Raw genomic sequence first — 17,091 nt, forward strand, 5'->3', positions numbered from 1 at the left:
GACTTACATGTCTATTTTCACTGCTCCCTTTTATCACAGTGCCACAACAGTTCGTCTCTCTCCCTGTTCTGAATTACTAATTATGCAGCACAGAATATTTACAGGTCTGACTGATTCCACAACAATACTGCCACCTTACCATCTGATCAGTTAATGGACAAGCAAAGCAGAATTGTCAGAGGAATGCTAAATAGGGGGTATCCAAATATTTTTCTGACAATTATTATAAAGCCATAATAATTATTATAAAGCCAAGCCAATAGTGGAGAGGCAGAAAATGTCACTTGTACTTGTATAGTCTATTTCCTTTGCTTACATCAGGTAAATTTTTATATATTCAAAAAAAGTTATCTTTTGATTGTGAATTCCATTCTGAAGCTTGAAAATAGCACCTCTTTCCTTTGTAATCTTGTCCTTCCCCATTTGGCAACACTGATGTTTCTTGTCTTTTTTGTCATATTCATAGTGTATAATTATTTTTGGGAGGGACGTGAATTTTAGAGATCATGAAAGTGAAAGACTAAACTGAGAAGTCAAGTATAGTCAGGGCAAACATGCAAGTTTCCATGGAGAACTCTGTCAGATATGTCAGACTTGACCTGCAATGTATCTGCTATTGTATAACTGTTCTCTTTTGAACAGATGGTACTACGCATGTCAAGCTGAGTGATAGTTTTAAGATCATATGATCTAGAATGATATCACCAAAGACGTTTACACTACTTCCCTAAACCAGAAATTGAACCCAGTTTCCAGAGATGAAAGGCTACTTATTGCACTATGGATCAAATTTACCTTAGCTATAACAAAAAATAAAACCAAAAACAGGGCAGTCCCCCTTTGGCCATGAAAGTCTGGGCACAGGAATTGCAATCATAGCCCTTTAATGAAGACTGTTTGTGAGGGTCTTAGAGAAAGAGAGTGGATATGTAAATGTGGGGCCTTATGGCCCTTTCCCTCATTTGATTCCAACGTCCATTCTGGAGAGAATGGAGACACCTCTGCTGCATGCAGAGATGTGGAGGAACCTATGCCTTGTAGCCCAAGTTGTGTGAAGGACCTTGCACAGGTGCTCCACATAAGCCACCAAGTAACATTTGGTGACTTTGTCAATGTTTCTGCATTGTCAGGCCCCTCTGCTTTTCCAAGAAAGTCACTCAACTGGGTGTTACATTCACAGCATAAACTTAGGGAAATTAGATTTAAAAAAAAAATGTTCTTGCTGGAAGGTTGCAACGTAACACTACTTTATTTCTTAGAATTCATCAGGATAAAACACAAGGACCAAAAATACTCAGAGAGAAAACAGGCTGCTCCCTAGTGCAACGAAGCACAATTCATCCCAACCCACCTTACTTTAAGCTGGCTCTTTTGATGTTTGCTCCAGAGCCCCTTTGCTCACAAACAGGACCAGGAAACACCTCTCTTAAAGTTAAAGTGATAGCTTCCAATTCCAACAGTCCTCAATACATCACATTGGGGTAACTTTGGCTTTTCACTACAAAAGCACCCACCGTGCCTACATGGGGAAAGTAGAGGAGATAAGAATAGCAGATGGAACAGATAAATCAACTCATTTTCATTGATTATGCCACCATCTAAAATTTGAAACATTTCAGCCTTAATTAACCTTACAGTTGACTTTTATGCATTAAGGGCCCGAACTAGATAGAGTCCATTGCTAAGAGTTCACGTAAAGAGCGGCATAAAGGAAGCCATTTGCAATGAATAACAAAGGTTTTATTGCTCTTACAAAAGCCAGGAGCAACACTGCATATTCTTGAGCATTTTATCTGGTTAATCAACTATGTATATATATACAGACATCTCTCTTTTATACAGCACCCCTGTAACACAAAAGCTTTGGATCAAGGTCAGTCCTTCACATACATATTTAAATTTGGTGGTTTTTTTTGCTTTTGATATCAACTTTTAATTTTATTGCCAAATTTAACAGTTCATGCAACCAACAGCTATTTATTTCTGAATAAACAAAAAAAAACCTGCATTTGGATCTTCTAACAACTAATTGCAGCTGCATCTGAACTGGATTAGACTTAAAGAAAAAAAAAGACCAAATATACTATTAGCATCTATTTTGTTAGCTTATCTTTTCCTATTGACTCATTTTCCTAATCTATCACTCCAGAAATTCTGCTGTCCTAAGACTTTTGGGTTATAATAGTCCTCAGCTGAAATAGTGCCAGATCATTTAAAATCTTGTGGTTTCACTGGGAAAAAAAAATCATACCATCATCATTCCATTTTAAAAGACCACATCACTACCAAGTACAGAAAAAAAACCCAACAGATTCTCAAGATGAAAAAGACCCTTCTGAAGAACAGCCAAAAATCCATTTCCCATCCAAATAACAGAGTCAGGGGAATACTGCAAATAATATCTATGAATATTTGTTTAAGTTTTTAAACATATTCAAAATCTTGGAAGAAGACTTTTCTTTCCTCTTACTGGATCAAAGATACTCAGCTTTGGGTATTTTTGGCAAGTGGTCAATACTACTAGTTCAAACTCACCAATCACAATCCAATACTTTATTACTTGAAGTACAATAAACCTTGGGATACTAGACCACTAAAGTTCCGCATTTTCTATCATGGAATAAAGGCAATAGCCTTGGCTATTTATGAAGAAATATTAATTTTAGTTTGTGCACAGTTATTTGAGTGTGCCAAGTTAGATTTGCATTTAACAGCTGTACTATTATATCATTCAATGGTATTAATTGCAATTTTTAAGCTTATTCACCATATACACTAATTTTAAAATGAAAAATGGATGCAGAAAATTACATTTTTTTTTGTAGAACAGAAGCCTGTAATCAGTTTGATTTAGTTCCTTAACTTCATAACTATTGAAGTCTAAAAATCAGAAAGGTGGCTTTAGAAAAGCATTTGTGGCACAACTGAAATCTATGGAGTGCCATTTAAAAAAACCCTCTTCCTACAAGCTGCAGTCTGAAATCTGTGGGCTCCACAAAACAGAAAGCAGCCTCTGCAACTACTGATCCACAAAACCCCATGGATCTGGCTAGCAATGTTGCTCCCTGTTCTGAGCGTGGGGAGAGAATTCCCTCTCAGTGGGGACTGAGCCATGCTGTTTAACCTGTTCCTTCTCATGGAGAGTCACACAGCCAAAGGTTGCACTGCATAGGACTTCTGCCTTTCCTATTCAGAAGGTTCTTTCTCTGTTGGTTAACTGTCATAGAATTGCTCATGACAAAGACAAAGACTGAGCAAAACCCTAGGACCAGTAGTGTTCGTAATGCAGAGGCTCCAGGAGCTCTACCAATGCTAATGCAAAAACAGAAGGAAAAGCTCACCCAACTCTTCTATCTTCCCAGTGGCAGAGTCATGCACTTCTCCCAGCCAAGCTTCCTCATGTAAGCATTAGGTGCTGGAAACACTTATCAAAGAATGTATCATGCAGGCTTCCCAGGAGGGATGCAGGCTTCCCACCAGGAACACAATCCTGTGAGCTGATGAGAGCTTCCTGAGAAATACAGTGATCTCAACTCCTCCTGAAGCCAATGGGAGTTCAGGACAATGCAACATCTTGTGGGATTAGGCCCCAGCTGCCTGCCAACCAGGGATAAACTGAATAGGGTCACTAGGTCCAAAAAGCACCAAGAGCTGATAGCTCCAAAACAGCTCTCCAAGGGATCCAAGGTAGGTCAGGGAAGTGAGGCTGCATAAACCACCACCACCGACAGACAACTGGAGGCAGAGAAATAGAGTAATTCCACTGCATCTCCATCAACTTTTTGGCAGAACTACTCACTGAATTCATGGGAAATTTTCGCTTAAAAACTGAAGATATAATCCCACTTTACTATGTTAAAATAAAATAACCCTAGTCCTGACTCTCCTCCACCCAGACCTGTTGGAGAGGTTTTATAGCCCTAGAGATAGAGTATCTCCCTCACCCCCAACAGGGGTTAAGGGAGGTAGAGGATACTTTTAGGTCTGCTTGAGGGGAGTGGTAGGGAGCTTGCTTGCATGAGTTGTGCACATTCCATGTACTCCTGTGTTACAGTGACAAAGGCCCTCCTGCCACTCAAACATTGGGCTCTCTATCATAATAGGCCATCCTAATTTACATGACCTGCTGAGATTTATGCCAAGGTCTAGATTGGGCCGAGAATCAGATTACATTCTTTCTGGCAGTGTCCCATTTATTGTGGTGCATCATGTAGTAATTTATTTACTACATTACAGTCAGCTCAAATACACAAATGAGTTAAGAGGTCAACCCAGGAATACAGTTTTTCCATGACAACATAAAGCAGGCTTCTAATTAATCTGAAACGAAAAACAAAAACCAGTGTTCTAGCTCAAGAAAAGGGTCTTGCCGTCAAACACTTTTTCCAAGACAGGAACATATTAGGAAAGCTGATAAGGTACAATTTTGCTTATGTCCATTGTCAATCAGATATCCTCTTATGCCAACTTTAATATATATATTTTTGAAAATGGCATATAAATGTATATCCTAGAACCTGATTTGCTGCAAACTTCAATGCAACTTACTTATGAAAAAAAAAAGTGAACATGTAGGGTGGCATTAAAGAATACAGGCTCCATTGCTCAAGCCAGGAGAACTCCAAGGTGTACTGATACTGCAAAATATCTCCACACTTCAATGTTTCAAATAGCATAGGCACAATAAGATTTCACAGTCTCATCACATTCCAGAGTGCCTTGATGTTATTAGAAAATTGCTTGATATTTTAATAGCTATTCACCACATCTCCTCTTTCTTTTCTCAAGATTGCAAGTTGTGATGTGGTATATCACTACTTTGGATTGTAATTTTCAGTGACCAATGAGGTATATACACTAGGAAGTGTATTTTATAATTAGCTATTGGACGTGTGAAACACAATCAGGTCAACAGCACTAATTATTATTATATGTGTAATAACCAGAAACCCCCATGTTTCTTTGTGCAAATTGAGCAAGGTATTGGTCCTTGGTCCCTAATAATCCATATGCCGCACTGACAAAAGGAAAGAAAGGAAGGGAAGCCCCACACAATTATTTTATTAGCAGCAATTTTGCCATAAAGCTTAAGTTTTCAGGATTTCGATTCTCATAAGAGTTCCAACTCCAGAATTTCAGCTAGTCTATACCATTGCAGCTCCAATGATGCCTGTTTACACAAGCTGAGAATCTAGCCTTTGGCATCTAACCAAAGAGAAAAGTGGCTAGCCCAAAAGCACCAGCTGCTGGCAGAAGAACAGGTAGATAAATATATCAAACAGCCTAAAGCTAAAGACTTTCTGAAGTGTTTTTCCACCTCTTTGATCTGCTCCTTCTGATTCTCAGCCATCACTCCAATTCCAGTTCTTCTGTAGGCTAGTAATTTCATTCAATCCTATGTAAGATCTCTTCCAGAGGACTCTGCTTTGTATGGATTTATATTGCTGAAAAGATTCCCTTAATGCTGTTGGAATGTTACTTAAGAACCTTCTGGATCTGTTAGGCCATGGTTTACTCTGCACAATGGTCAGTATCAAATAGATGCCAGTAACTAAGGACCAAGTTATGCATTGATCTTATGCACATGTGCAATGGTGAGTAAGGAGGTTTATGAAGCCTCATCCTTGGGCAGACAGTGAGTAGTAGAGACATTAGCTCTGCCCCTCACACACCAGCTGTCACATCAATGATCATAAGCTGCATCACACAAAAAAAGGAAGGCAATCTAGGTCCATGGGAGTTCCTAGCAAGTATTGTAGAATGCCTTATAGATGATGCAGCTCTGCTGCCTCTAACTTTATATATCGTTTGATCCCGGTCCTATTGAAGTGAATGGAAAGACTCCCATTGTCTTTAATGGAATGGATAGTTAGGAAGATCTCTGCTCTACAAAGTATCATAATGAGTCTTGAAAATGATCTATCCTCAAGGTATTCTTACTCAATGCATATGGTCCATCTTACAAAGTCTTTGCACAGCTCTAGACCATTCATTACTATTTCAGTTTATTTTCTTCCAGAACATGGAGAACAGGTTGTTTTGTTGTTGTTTTAATGGCAGTTTATATTGGAGCTTTATTATTAATGTATTTATCTCTCTTAATATTGTTTGTCTTTAATAATAATAGGATCAAGAGGTGGAATTTTCTTAAGAAACATTATTTATCAGTTGAACAACTTTCAGGAAGCAAACAGATGGATATATATTCCGTTGAATGCTCAACTCCAGCCTTCATTTGTGGCCAAAGATTATATCTGATTGTAAGGCTCTCTCACTTAACCCTTCTGTATATATTATGATTATTTTAAAATAATCAAGTATAGTTTTGACTGAAAATCATTCTGAGAAGTTTGAATATATTTCCTTAATATACTCACCAGTCATAAAACACTTCAATAAAACATTACAAAAAGTGGACTGTGGAGAAAAATATGTGGCTGCTTATTCCCTCCCCATCACATGATTCTGTGAAATAAAGACAGTTTTCAAAGGCACAAATGGGAGATAAGTCCCCAAAATAAAAAGACACTCATTGGGAAGTTTGGTGCCCGGTTGTGAAAATCTTCCCATAAAGGGCAGATGTGGAGTTTTTATTTAGTCTGAAAATTGGTAAAATCCATTTTAAATTCTCCTCCATCTCACCATTTTGGGGGCTTTTTTTGTCCAAGTTCATGAATTCTTGACTTCTTCAAAGTCTCATAAGACATGCTGCTTCTTTACATGTTAATAAGCAATTTTGCCAAGTATAACAACAAAATGTCTCAAAGTTTTATTTATATATTTTTAAACAGAAGAGTTTTCTTGATAGAGACCTGTGATATCCATTTGGCCTGAGTTAGCACACTGCTGTCTGGCAGGATCAAGATCTGCTGCCCCATCACATCTTGCCTTAGAGGTCCTTTTTTTAAATCTGAAGGACAGTCTCCAAGTAGTACTGTTGCCTGATTTAGTATCTGATCCCCTCCCCCACCCAGAATAGTCTGGTACTCAGTATGCCCTTTCAATATATATTATGGTCAGAATATATACATCCAGAAATATTGCTTTAGGTAGACAGTTTTCTCAAAAGTCAGTTCAATTAAGTCATCCACTGCTTTGCTTTCTGAAGGCCAAGGATACTGATGTGATCTGCATGCAATGATTTTCCAGCTATTCTGTTTTGTTTTGCTTATCATTTTGTTTCCATTGATAAGTATTCAAAAATTGATTTTCCTTCTCTCCTGTTTCTTATGTTTAGTTTCTACTCTGATCTTCTGAGCAACTAAGGTTTTCTGCCTATATCTTCTTTTAAGAGAAAGACATAAACTGGAACCTCAAATCTATACCTCCTGAATGTAATAGAAATTTGAATTCAATCCTCTTATCACCAAACCTACCCTTACTTCCTTGGTTCTACTTTGTCTACAAAACTGGAAGAGGCCTGTTTTTTGGATCTATTTGGGATGTAGTTCAAAATGGTGGAAGTCTCATGAGAAAGCTCACAAGAATTGGTACAATTGAATCTAAACCTGAACCTTTGCACTGGACTATATTTGAGGAACAGAGAAGTCACCGAGCCATCCTGCACCTAGAAAGTAATTGGACAGCTGCGGATCTGTCCCTTGATTTACGCTAGATTGTGGAGTCTGGGTAAATCAAGGGACAGATCCGCAGCTGTACAATTACTTTCTAGGTGCAACATGGCATGGTGACTTCTCTGTTCCCCAAATATAGTCCAGAAAATCTTTGAAGTGCACCTACCAGATAAGGTTCCCTTCCCCCTGCTTTTCTTCTCTTCCTGTTAGATTTTTTGTTTTCGTCCCCACAATCCTTCATTTCCAATCAGATCAGACTGTTGATAGAAAGCCCTTTGTAAATACGGCAGAAAGAACGGTTACTTACCTTCTGTAACTGTTGTTCTTCGAGATGTGTTGTTCACGTCCATTACACATTAGGTGTACGCGTGCCGCGTGCACGGACGTCGGAAACTTTTTCCCTTAGCGGCTCCCGTCGGGCCGGCAGGGCCCCCTCCTTCCCGCCAGAGCGGCGCCCCGCTCCAGGGTATATATATCCCTGCCGACCCGACCCCTCCGGTTCCTTCTTGCCGGAGACTCTGACAGAGGGGAAGGAGGGTGGGAAGTGTAATGGACGTGAACAACACATCTCGAAGAACAACAGTTACAGAAGGTAAGTAACCGTTCTTTCTTCTTCGAGTGATTGTTCACGTCCATTACACATTAGGTGATTCCCAAGCTTACCATTGGAGGTGGGTAGGAGTCAAGGTACAACTGACTGTAGCACAGCCCGGCCGACCATCGCATCCTCTCTGGTCTGATGATGGATCGCGTAGTGGGCTGTGAACATATGCATGGACGACCAGGTGGCCGCCTTACAGATCTCCTGGATAGGGACCTGCGCCAAGAAGGCCGTCGAGGACGCTTGGGCCCTAGTCGAGTGGGCCCGGATCTCTGGGGCCGGAACATTGGCGAGCTCATAACAGGTGCGTATACAATGCACAATCCATGCCGACAAGCGCTGTGTCGAGATAGGCAAGCCTTTCATACGTTCCGCAATAGCAATGAACAGCTGAGGTGTTCTGCGGAACGACCTGGTCCGTTCCAGGTAGAATACCAACGCCCTTCGAACATCCAGGGTATGTAGGCTGCGGTGGTGAGGGTCCGTATGGGGTTTAGGAAAGAACAAATGTCCTGCCCCATGTGAAACTGCGATACCACTTTTGGAAGGAATTTGGGGTGCGGCCTCAGTTGCACCTTATCCTTATGGAACACTGTATAGGGTGGTTCTGAAGTGAGGGCCCTCAATTCCGATACCCTTCTGGCCGATGTGATGGCCACGAGAAACGCCACCTTCCACGAGAGGTGCGTGAGGGAGCAAGTAGCTAGGGGCTCAAAGGGGGGACCCATGAGTCTTGTTAGGACTAGGTTCAGACTCCACGCCGGGACAGGCGGGCGCGAGTAGGGAAACACCCTTTCCAGCCCCTTGAGGAATCGGGCCACTGTGGGGTTGGAGAACACTGACACTCCCAACTCTCCCGGATGGAAAGCCGAAATAGCGGCTAAATGCACTCTAATCGAGGCGGGCACAAGTCCTTGATTCTTGAGGTGCAGTAGGTAGTCCAAGATCGATGGAACTGAGGCTTGTAAAGGCTGTATGCATTGAGGCTCGCACCAGTGGGAGAACCTTTTCCATTTTGCCAGGTGGGTTGCTCTTGTAGAGGGCTTTCTACTATTAAGGAGGATTTGTTGAACCTGGTGAGAGCACCTGTGTTCTGCATCGTTCAGCCAGAGAGATACCATGCCGTGAGATGTAGCGAAGACAGGTTCGGGTGGAGTAGGCGACCTTTGTCTTGTGTGACTAGGTCGCGATGGAGGGGGAGGGTGATTGGGTCGGCTACGGACAATTCCAGCAGGGACGTGAACCAATGCTGGCGTGGCCAGGCCGGGGCTATGAGTATGACTGTCGCCCTGTCCCTGCGGGTCTTGAGGAGAACCTTGTGTATGAGTGGGAACGGAGGGAAGGCATATCTCAGGCTCCCTCCCCATGGGATCGTGAAGGCATCTGCTAATGATCCCCGGCTGAGGTTCTGGAATGAGCAGAACTGAGGGCATTGACTGTTGTCCCTGGTGGCGAATAGATCCACCCGGGGAAAGCCCCACCTCCGGAAGATTGAATGCAGGACGTCTCGCCTCAACGTCCATTCGTGCATTCGGTAGGATCGGCTGAGGCGGTCCGCTAAGCCGTTTTGGATCCCCGGAAGATACGTCGCGATGAGGTGGATCGCATGGGCTATACAGAAGTCCCATAATTGGAGTGCCTCGTGACAGAGGGGAGAAGACCGGGACCCGCCCTGCTTGTTTATATAGAACATGGCGGTAGTGTTGTCCGTCAGGACTGCTACGCTGTGACCTTCTATGGTGGCGTGGAAGGTCTGACAGGCGAGGCGAACCGCTCTTAGCTCCTTCAGATTGATGTGAAGCAGCTTGTCTTCTCTGGACCACAGCCCTTGGGTCCGCAGTTCCCCCAGGTGCGCTCCCCAACCCAGGTCCGATGCATCTGTTACCAACGTCAGAGTGGGCTGTGGGGCAGCGAAGGGGATCCCTTCGCAGACCCGTTGTTGATCGAGCCACCAGCGGAGCGAGCCCAACACCTGGTTTGGGATTGTTACTACTTGATCCAATGGGTCTCTGTTGGGGCGGTACGTTTGGGCGAACCACAACTGTAAAGGCCGGAGCCTTAGGCGAGCATGTCTGACCACGTGTGTGCAAGCTGCCATATGCCCCAGGAGCTGCATGCAACACCTTGCCGTTGTCGTGGGGAATTTTTGGACTGAGCTTACGGCCCTCTGAATTGTCAGGAACTGTGCCTCTGGTAGGCTTGCCTGCGCGGCCACCGAGTCCAGGGTCGCACCTATGAAGTCCAGTCTCTGTGTGGGGACCAACGTGGACTTGGGCACATTGACCCGCAGGCCGAGCTTGTCGAATGTCTGCAAGGCCAGCGTCACATGAGATCGGACCTCGGCCTCCGACCTGCCCGCGAGAAGCCAATCGTCCAAGTACGGGAACACACGCAACCTTCTCTTTCGAAGGAAGGCTGCTACCACGGACATGCATTTCGTGAACACTCGTGGTGCTGATGCCAGGCCGAAGGGCAGGACCGTAAATTGGAAATGGCGCTGGTTGACAACGAAGCGCAGAAACCGCCTGTGGGCCGGATTGATTGCGATGTGAAAATAGGCATCTTTCATATAGAGGGCAGCGTACCAATCCCCCGGATCCAGGGATGGGATAATAGTTCCAAGGGAGACCATACGGAAGCGCGCTTTTATCAGAAACTTGTTTAGATCACGCAGGTCCAAAATAGGACGGAGGCCCCCTTTTGCCTTGGGGATCAGGAAGTATCTGGAGTAGAATCCTTTTCCCCTTAGGTCTGGTGGGACCTCTTCTACTGCTCCTGCAGCGAGAAGGGTCTGTACCTCCTGCATGAGAAGTTGCTCGTGAGAGGGGTCCCTGAAGAGGGACGGGGAAGGGGGATGGCAGGGAGGGGGCGAGGAAAACTGGAGGGTATAGCCCGCCTTCACTGTGCGCAGGACCCAGCGGTCCGATGTTACGCGCAACCATGCCCGGTAGAAATGGGACAGGCGGTCCTTGAAACTCAGAGGAGGATCTGGTATAGAATGTGGTATGCTGTCCTCGGGCGTAGCTTCAAAAGCCTGGTTTATTCCCTGGCTGCGGCTTGCCCTGGCCGTGACTCTGGCCCTGGTTAGGCGTATTGTTACGTCTCCGCCTGTTATTCCTGCCTCGACGGCGGTATGGTTTGTGCCGGGGGCGAGGGTGGTATTGCCTTTGCGGTGGCTGGGGTTTAAAGGGCTTACGCTGCGTTACCGGGGTGTGCATACCCAACGACTTAAGGGTTGCTCGCGAGTCCTTAAGGCTATGTAGCCTGGCGTCCGTTTGGTCGGAAAACAAGCCCGAACCTTCAAACGGGAGGTCCTGCAGTGTGGTCTGCACCTCTGGCGGAAGACCTGAAGCCTGTAACCACGCTGAACGCCTCATCACGACTCCTGATGCAATTGTTCTAGCCGCAGCGTCGGCTGAGTCGAGGGAGGCCTGCAATGAGGTCTTGGCCACCGCCATCCCCTCGTCCACCAGGGCCGTGAACTCCTGATACACGTCAGGTGGGAGGGAGTCCTTAAACTTGGCGACTGATGCCCAAGAGTTAAAATTGTGCCTGTTTAGAATCGCCTGCTGATTGGCGATCCTCAGTTGAAGGCCCCCAGATGAATAGACTTTCCTCCCGAACAAGTTCAATCGCTTAGCTTCCTTGCCCTTGGGGGCAGGAGCTTGCTGGCAATGACGCTCTCTCTCGTTGACCGCCGAGACCACCAGCGAACAAGGGGACGGGTGTAAAAAGAGGAAGTCAAACCCTCTAGATGGGGCGAAGTATTTCCTCTCCACGCCTCTTGCAGTCGGTGCACTGGAGGCCGGCGTTTGCCACACCGTCTTATAGTTGGACTGTACTGTCCGTATAATCGGGAGAGCGACTCTGGAGGGGCCCTCCGGGCTCAGGATATCGACCATGGGGTCTTCCTGGTCTACGGTCTCCTCCGCTGCAAGCCCAGATTGAGGGCTACCCGGCAAAGCAGGTCTTGGTGCGCCCGATGGTCAATCGGGGGAGGGCCGGACACCATTGTGCCCGCTACTGCCTCGTCTGGCGAGGAGGAAGAGGTCGGGGTCTTCTGCCCATCCTCATTGTCCTGCAACCCGGCATCGACCAGTTGCTCCTTTGGGGCCTGACCCGCAGTGTGGGACTGGGACGGTACCGTACTCAGTGCCGAGTCCACTCCTTCCCACTCCGGTGGTCTAGAGACCGTTGCCTCCTTATGCGATGGCGGGCGGTGCCGCGGGGAGCGGGATCGGTACCCCGATGGCCCGGATCTCGAGGCCCTCGATGGGGGCCCTTGCTGGTGGTAGGCCCAGGGTGTCCAGAATGGCCATTGGCTCGGTTGGCCCCACTGGGAATGGCCGTAGTCCCTGCTGGCCTGCGACCTATGGGCATACTCGCCGTACCGGTCCGAGTCAGTCCCCGAGACCACGGACGGTGACCTGGAAGGCCACGGCGGAGCCGTAGGATGGTGCCGGTCCGGGTTTGGGGAGTAGCGCCTCCGCGACCAGGACCTGGAATAGCGTCTCGCCGACCTGGACCTGGAACGGTACCGGTGATCGCGGGACCGGGAACGACTACGGCTGGTCGGCATCGGGTAACGTACCGCCGACACTTCGCGGTGCCGACTCGTGTTGGGTTGCTGAGTCGGTGCCGACCGCTTGTTGAAGCCTGACTGCTGCGGTGCTTCCTGCGCCGAGGGCAACCGGGAGTCCACCGAGGCGGAGCTCGACCGGGACCGGTTCCCGGAACGGTGCCGAGACGGCGACCGTGATGGGCGCACCATCGCCGGCTTGCCTCTGTGCGGCAGCTTCGGCGGAGCGTCCTCAGCGCGTGTAGGGGCCTCGACGGACAATGCAATGAGGTCCTTAGCTGCCTCAAACGTGTCCCGAGTGGAGGGCTGTTCCAAGAGCTCCTCCAGCCCTTCATTCTCACTCGACGCGCCCATCCCGGGGCTCGACAGGCCTTTCGGCGCCGGAGCCACTACCGGGGTCTGTGCTGGGGCCGTACAGGCCTTAGGGGCACTCGAGGTCTTCACCGATGCCACCCTCTTGTTCGGGGAGCGTCCTCGGGCCTTAGGTTGGCCCTTCGCTTTTGCCGGCGAAGACGACCGGCGTCGTACACGTCCCCGTTGGGTCAGTGCCGTGGGCTTCGGGTGACCCGCCGGCGCCGGTTCCCGCACCGATGCCGGGGCGCTCCGCACGGAGGCAGACGGTGCCGCCGAAGTGGAGGGCTGTAATGCCGTCTCCATGAGCAGCTGCTTAAGGCGAAAGTCTCTTTCTTTCTTAGTTCTGGGCTTAAAGGCCTTGCAGATCTTGCAGCGCTCTTTCTGGTGAGCTTCCCCCAGGCAGCGGAGACACGAGGCGTGGGGGTCGCTCAATGGCATAGGCTTGCGGCACGTGGCACAAGCCTTGAAGCCTTGGGCGTGCGGCATGCCCCGCCGCCCAGGGCCGGTGCCGGGGTTGAACAAACAACCACAGCAGGAACTTTAAGTATCCTAATGAGCTGTTAACTACTGGCTCAACACTACTACAACTAACTGATAACTGCTAAATAACACTAATGACTATTGCTAAGGGACACTCTCAGACGAGAGACAGAGTTGTTCCAACGCCGCCACGGACGGTAAGAAGGAACTGGAGGGGTCAGGTCGGCAGGGATATATATACCCTGGAGCGGGGCGCCGCTCTGGCGGGAAGGAGGGGGCCCTGCCGGCCCGACGGGAGCCGCTAAGGGAAAAAGTTTCCGACGTCCGTGCACGCGGCGCGCGTACACCTAATGTGTAATGGACGTGAACAATCACTCGAAGAAGAACTTGATTTACATGTGACACATGAACAAACATCCTTATCTGACAGAAACCCTATTTTTCACCTTTGCTGGTGACCAGTACCTACAGACTTTAAGAATATATTTCAGAATATATATACACACATAACTTCTTAAATAATATTTGTACATACATTTCACCCCACTGATATGAATAACTGGTATGATAGCGGTTTTCACTTAAGACTTCACATGACATTCAGTGGCGAACCAGAATATGCATACCAAAATTAGGATATTTCTGTAACTTCCTTGCCAGTTGGAATTAAGAGATTGTTGGATCATTTGCATCAAGAAATCTTGTCTGATCTGTAAGGGACAGATGATCTCAACCCATCTTAGACAAAATCTTCAGCACTAATAATTTGTCCCAGGAAGGAAGGATAAGTGTTTCTCACTTAAGGTCATTAAAAGGAGCATTAGCTAAAGAAGGTTTTTAAACAATTTAATGGGGATTTTCTCATCAAAGCTTAATTTAGATTGTCTGCTATTTGCCAGAATATTTTTGGCAGAAGGAGTTAAGTGAGCTAGGTTTACTAAAGGATACCCCAAGAACCTCATTCCAGTACTGCTTACTTTTGGCCCTGAAACATCAACAGTTTGACTGCAAGAGTTTTTATGGACCCCTTTAAATAAGGCACTAACCCTTATTTCATTATCAACAGTACTCCACTGCCAAGATTTTATTTGTATTGGTGCTCTATGATAGGGTGGAAAAACCCCACACTGCAATGGGTTAAGGAGCTACCCTAACTAATAAGAAGAGTATTTATACTTGTCAGAATAAAAGACAGGGAATATTACCCTATAGATGCTACTCTTCAACTCTTTTAGGGACTTGCTATGTGACCTTGTGCAAGGGGCAGATTGTTTGGTGCCTCAATTTCCCTATCTACAAAATAGTAGAATACTATTTGCTTATCTCAAATTTTGTGAGGCTTCATATTTACAAAACAACTTCACTCTGGATTAAAGCTGCTATAGGAGAGCTTAGTTCTAACAGTTAAATTGCCCAAATGAAAATTAGACCAGCAGCTCCAAAAAGACACACTTTAACTTAGAATCATAGAATATCAGGGATGGAAGGGACCTCAAGAGGTCATCTAGTCCAACCCCCTGCTCAAAGCAGGACCAACCCCAACTAAACCATCCCAGCCAGAACTCTGTCAAGCCGGGCCTTAAAAACCTCCAAGGAAGGAGACTCCACCACCTCCCTAGGCAACGCATTCCAGTGCTTCACCACCCTCCTAATGAAATAGTGTTTCCTGATATCCAACCTGGACCTCCCCCACTGCAACTTGAGACCATTGCTCCTTGTTCTGTCATCTGCCACCACTGAGAACAGCCGAGCTCCATCCTCTTTGGAACCCCCCCCCCCTTTCAGGTAGTTGAAGGCTGCTATCAAATCCCCCCTCATTCTTCTCTTCTGGAGACTAAACAATCCCAGTTCCCTCAGCCTCTCCTCATAAGTCATGTGCTCCAAACCCCTAATCATTTTTGTTGCCCTCCGCTGGACTCTTTCCAATTTTTCCACATCCTTCTTGCAGTGTGGGGCCCCAAACTGGACACAGTATTCAGGGCCGGCTCCAGGCACCAGCCCACCAAGCTTGTGCTTGGGGCGGCACCTGGAGGGGGGCGGCGCGGCGCTCCGGCCCCCGGGGAGAGCGGGGCCACGGCCGGGCTCGCCGCCCTCCTCCCAGGGCTCCGGCCGCCCTCCCCCCAGCCGCCGGGGGGAGCTTGCCGCTCTCCTCCCAGGGCTCTGGCCGCCCTCCCCCCCCCGGGGGGGGGGGCGGCCGGCGGCTTTTTTGCCTGGGGCGGCAAAAAAGCTAGAGCCGGCCCTGACAGTATTCCAGATGAGGCCTCACCAATGTCGAATAAAGGGAAACGATCACGTTCCTCGATCTGCTGGCAATGGCCCTACTTATACAGTAACTTCATTACTGCTGTCAAATAGAACACGTATGAGTGCCAAAAGTAAGCTGCTGTTTTGCCAGACATAGTACACATGCTGCATGCAATATTCCAATGTTTTCCATTTCAGAATCAGTGGAGTGTCAGCAGCACAGAAACTGCTTCACAGGACTAATCATGAAGATGTTAAAAAGTGGCAACTGAAAGCATATCCTTAATCGCAGGCTTTCACAATGAGGTGAACTGATGGAAGAGAACGTCTGTGCAACATTAAAGAATGCAATAATCTATACACAAATATCTAGCATCATTTAAAATTAAATAGCTTGATAATGTTTTACTGGAAGAGTCAGAAAATTTACAGCCACTATTTGTAAATTCCAGTGTAGCATAGGATAAGATGACTCAATCCTGCAGCCTACTGAATAACTATATCCAGTGAAGGAAGTGGGGGCACTCAGTACAGTTGGGCTAACAGACTTTTTTTGTTGTTGTTCTGACAATTCTGAAAAAGTGAAACCATTCTGGGTCAAACAAAACATTTTGTTTTACCCAAAATGAAACTTTGTTTTGATTTTAACCATTTAATATTTTAAATAAAATTGTTTAAAAAAATTAAGGACATTTCAAAACAACAAAAATTAAGTGTTTCAGTGTCACTGAATCTGCATTTTTCACTGAAAAAAGTTTCAGCTGAAAAATTTCATCGAGCTGTGCTCAGAGCTTCATAGATGTGCTTAGCACCTTGCAGAAACAATTCTGAGGGCAAGGTTGGCACACACAGTTATGGATTTATTCATTTTAAAGTTAAAGATACTATCCATTTAATTCAGATGTAAACAGCTCATGATTAGTTGTCAGTAATCAAGCACATTTATTTTAATAACTGATGCATACATTTAATTACTATTGTTTTAATCCTGATGTTATATACTTATATTAGTTCTAGTTACACATTGATTAATAAGCAATGCAGTACACATTACTTTTTATGGGCTCATTTGTTTGATTCTTTTTTTTTTAGGTGGCATCTATTATATTACAGCAGTTATACCTTTATTGAAAAGTATAACAGTGCTTCACATTAGTTTAAGATCTGTTGCTTTACTGTAGAAATATCCAAGTTATTACTTTAACAAACAAACAAACAAAAAAATGGGGGGGAGGGGTAGGTTTTAAATTAGGTAATTA

General features: G+C 46.1%; 1 protein-coding gene and 1 long non-coding RNA gene across 4 annotated transcripts in view; both read right to left on the bottom strand.

Annotated features, from left to right (window-relative positions):
* EDIL3 (EGF like repeats and discoidin domains 3) overlaps positions 1-17,091 on the bottom strand; it is a 437,051-nt gene that overhangs the window by 405,356 nt on the left and 14,604 nt on the right. The gene's annotated exons all lie outside the window — the stretch shown is intronic.
* LOC135984287 (uncharacterized) overlaps positions 1-17,091 on the bottom strand; it is a 31,645-nt gene that overhangs the window by 9,712 nt on the left and 4,842 nt on the right. Inside the window, exon 3 of one of the 2 annotated variants that reach the window (XR_010602214.1) lies at positions 488-1,519. The exons of the other annotated variant lie outside the window; for it this stretch is intronic. This is a non-coding gene — a long non-coding RNA (uncharacterized LOC135984287). Of the gene's footprint in view, positions 1-487; positions 1,520-17,091 lie in introns of those variants that run through there. 2 annotated transcript variants of the gene reach the window in all.

This window comes from Chrysemys picta, chromosome 6 (assembly GCF_011386835.1).
Source record: "Chrysemys picta bellii isolate R12L10 chromosome 6, ASM1138683v2, whole genome shotgun sequence".
NCBI lineage: Eukaryota > Metazoa > Chordata > Testudines > Emydidae > Chrysemys > Chrysemys picta.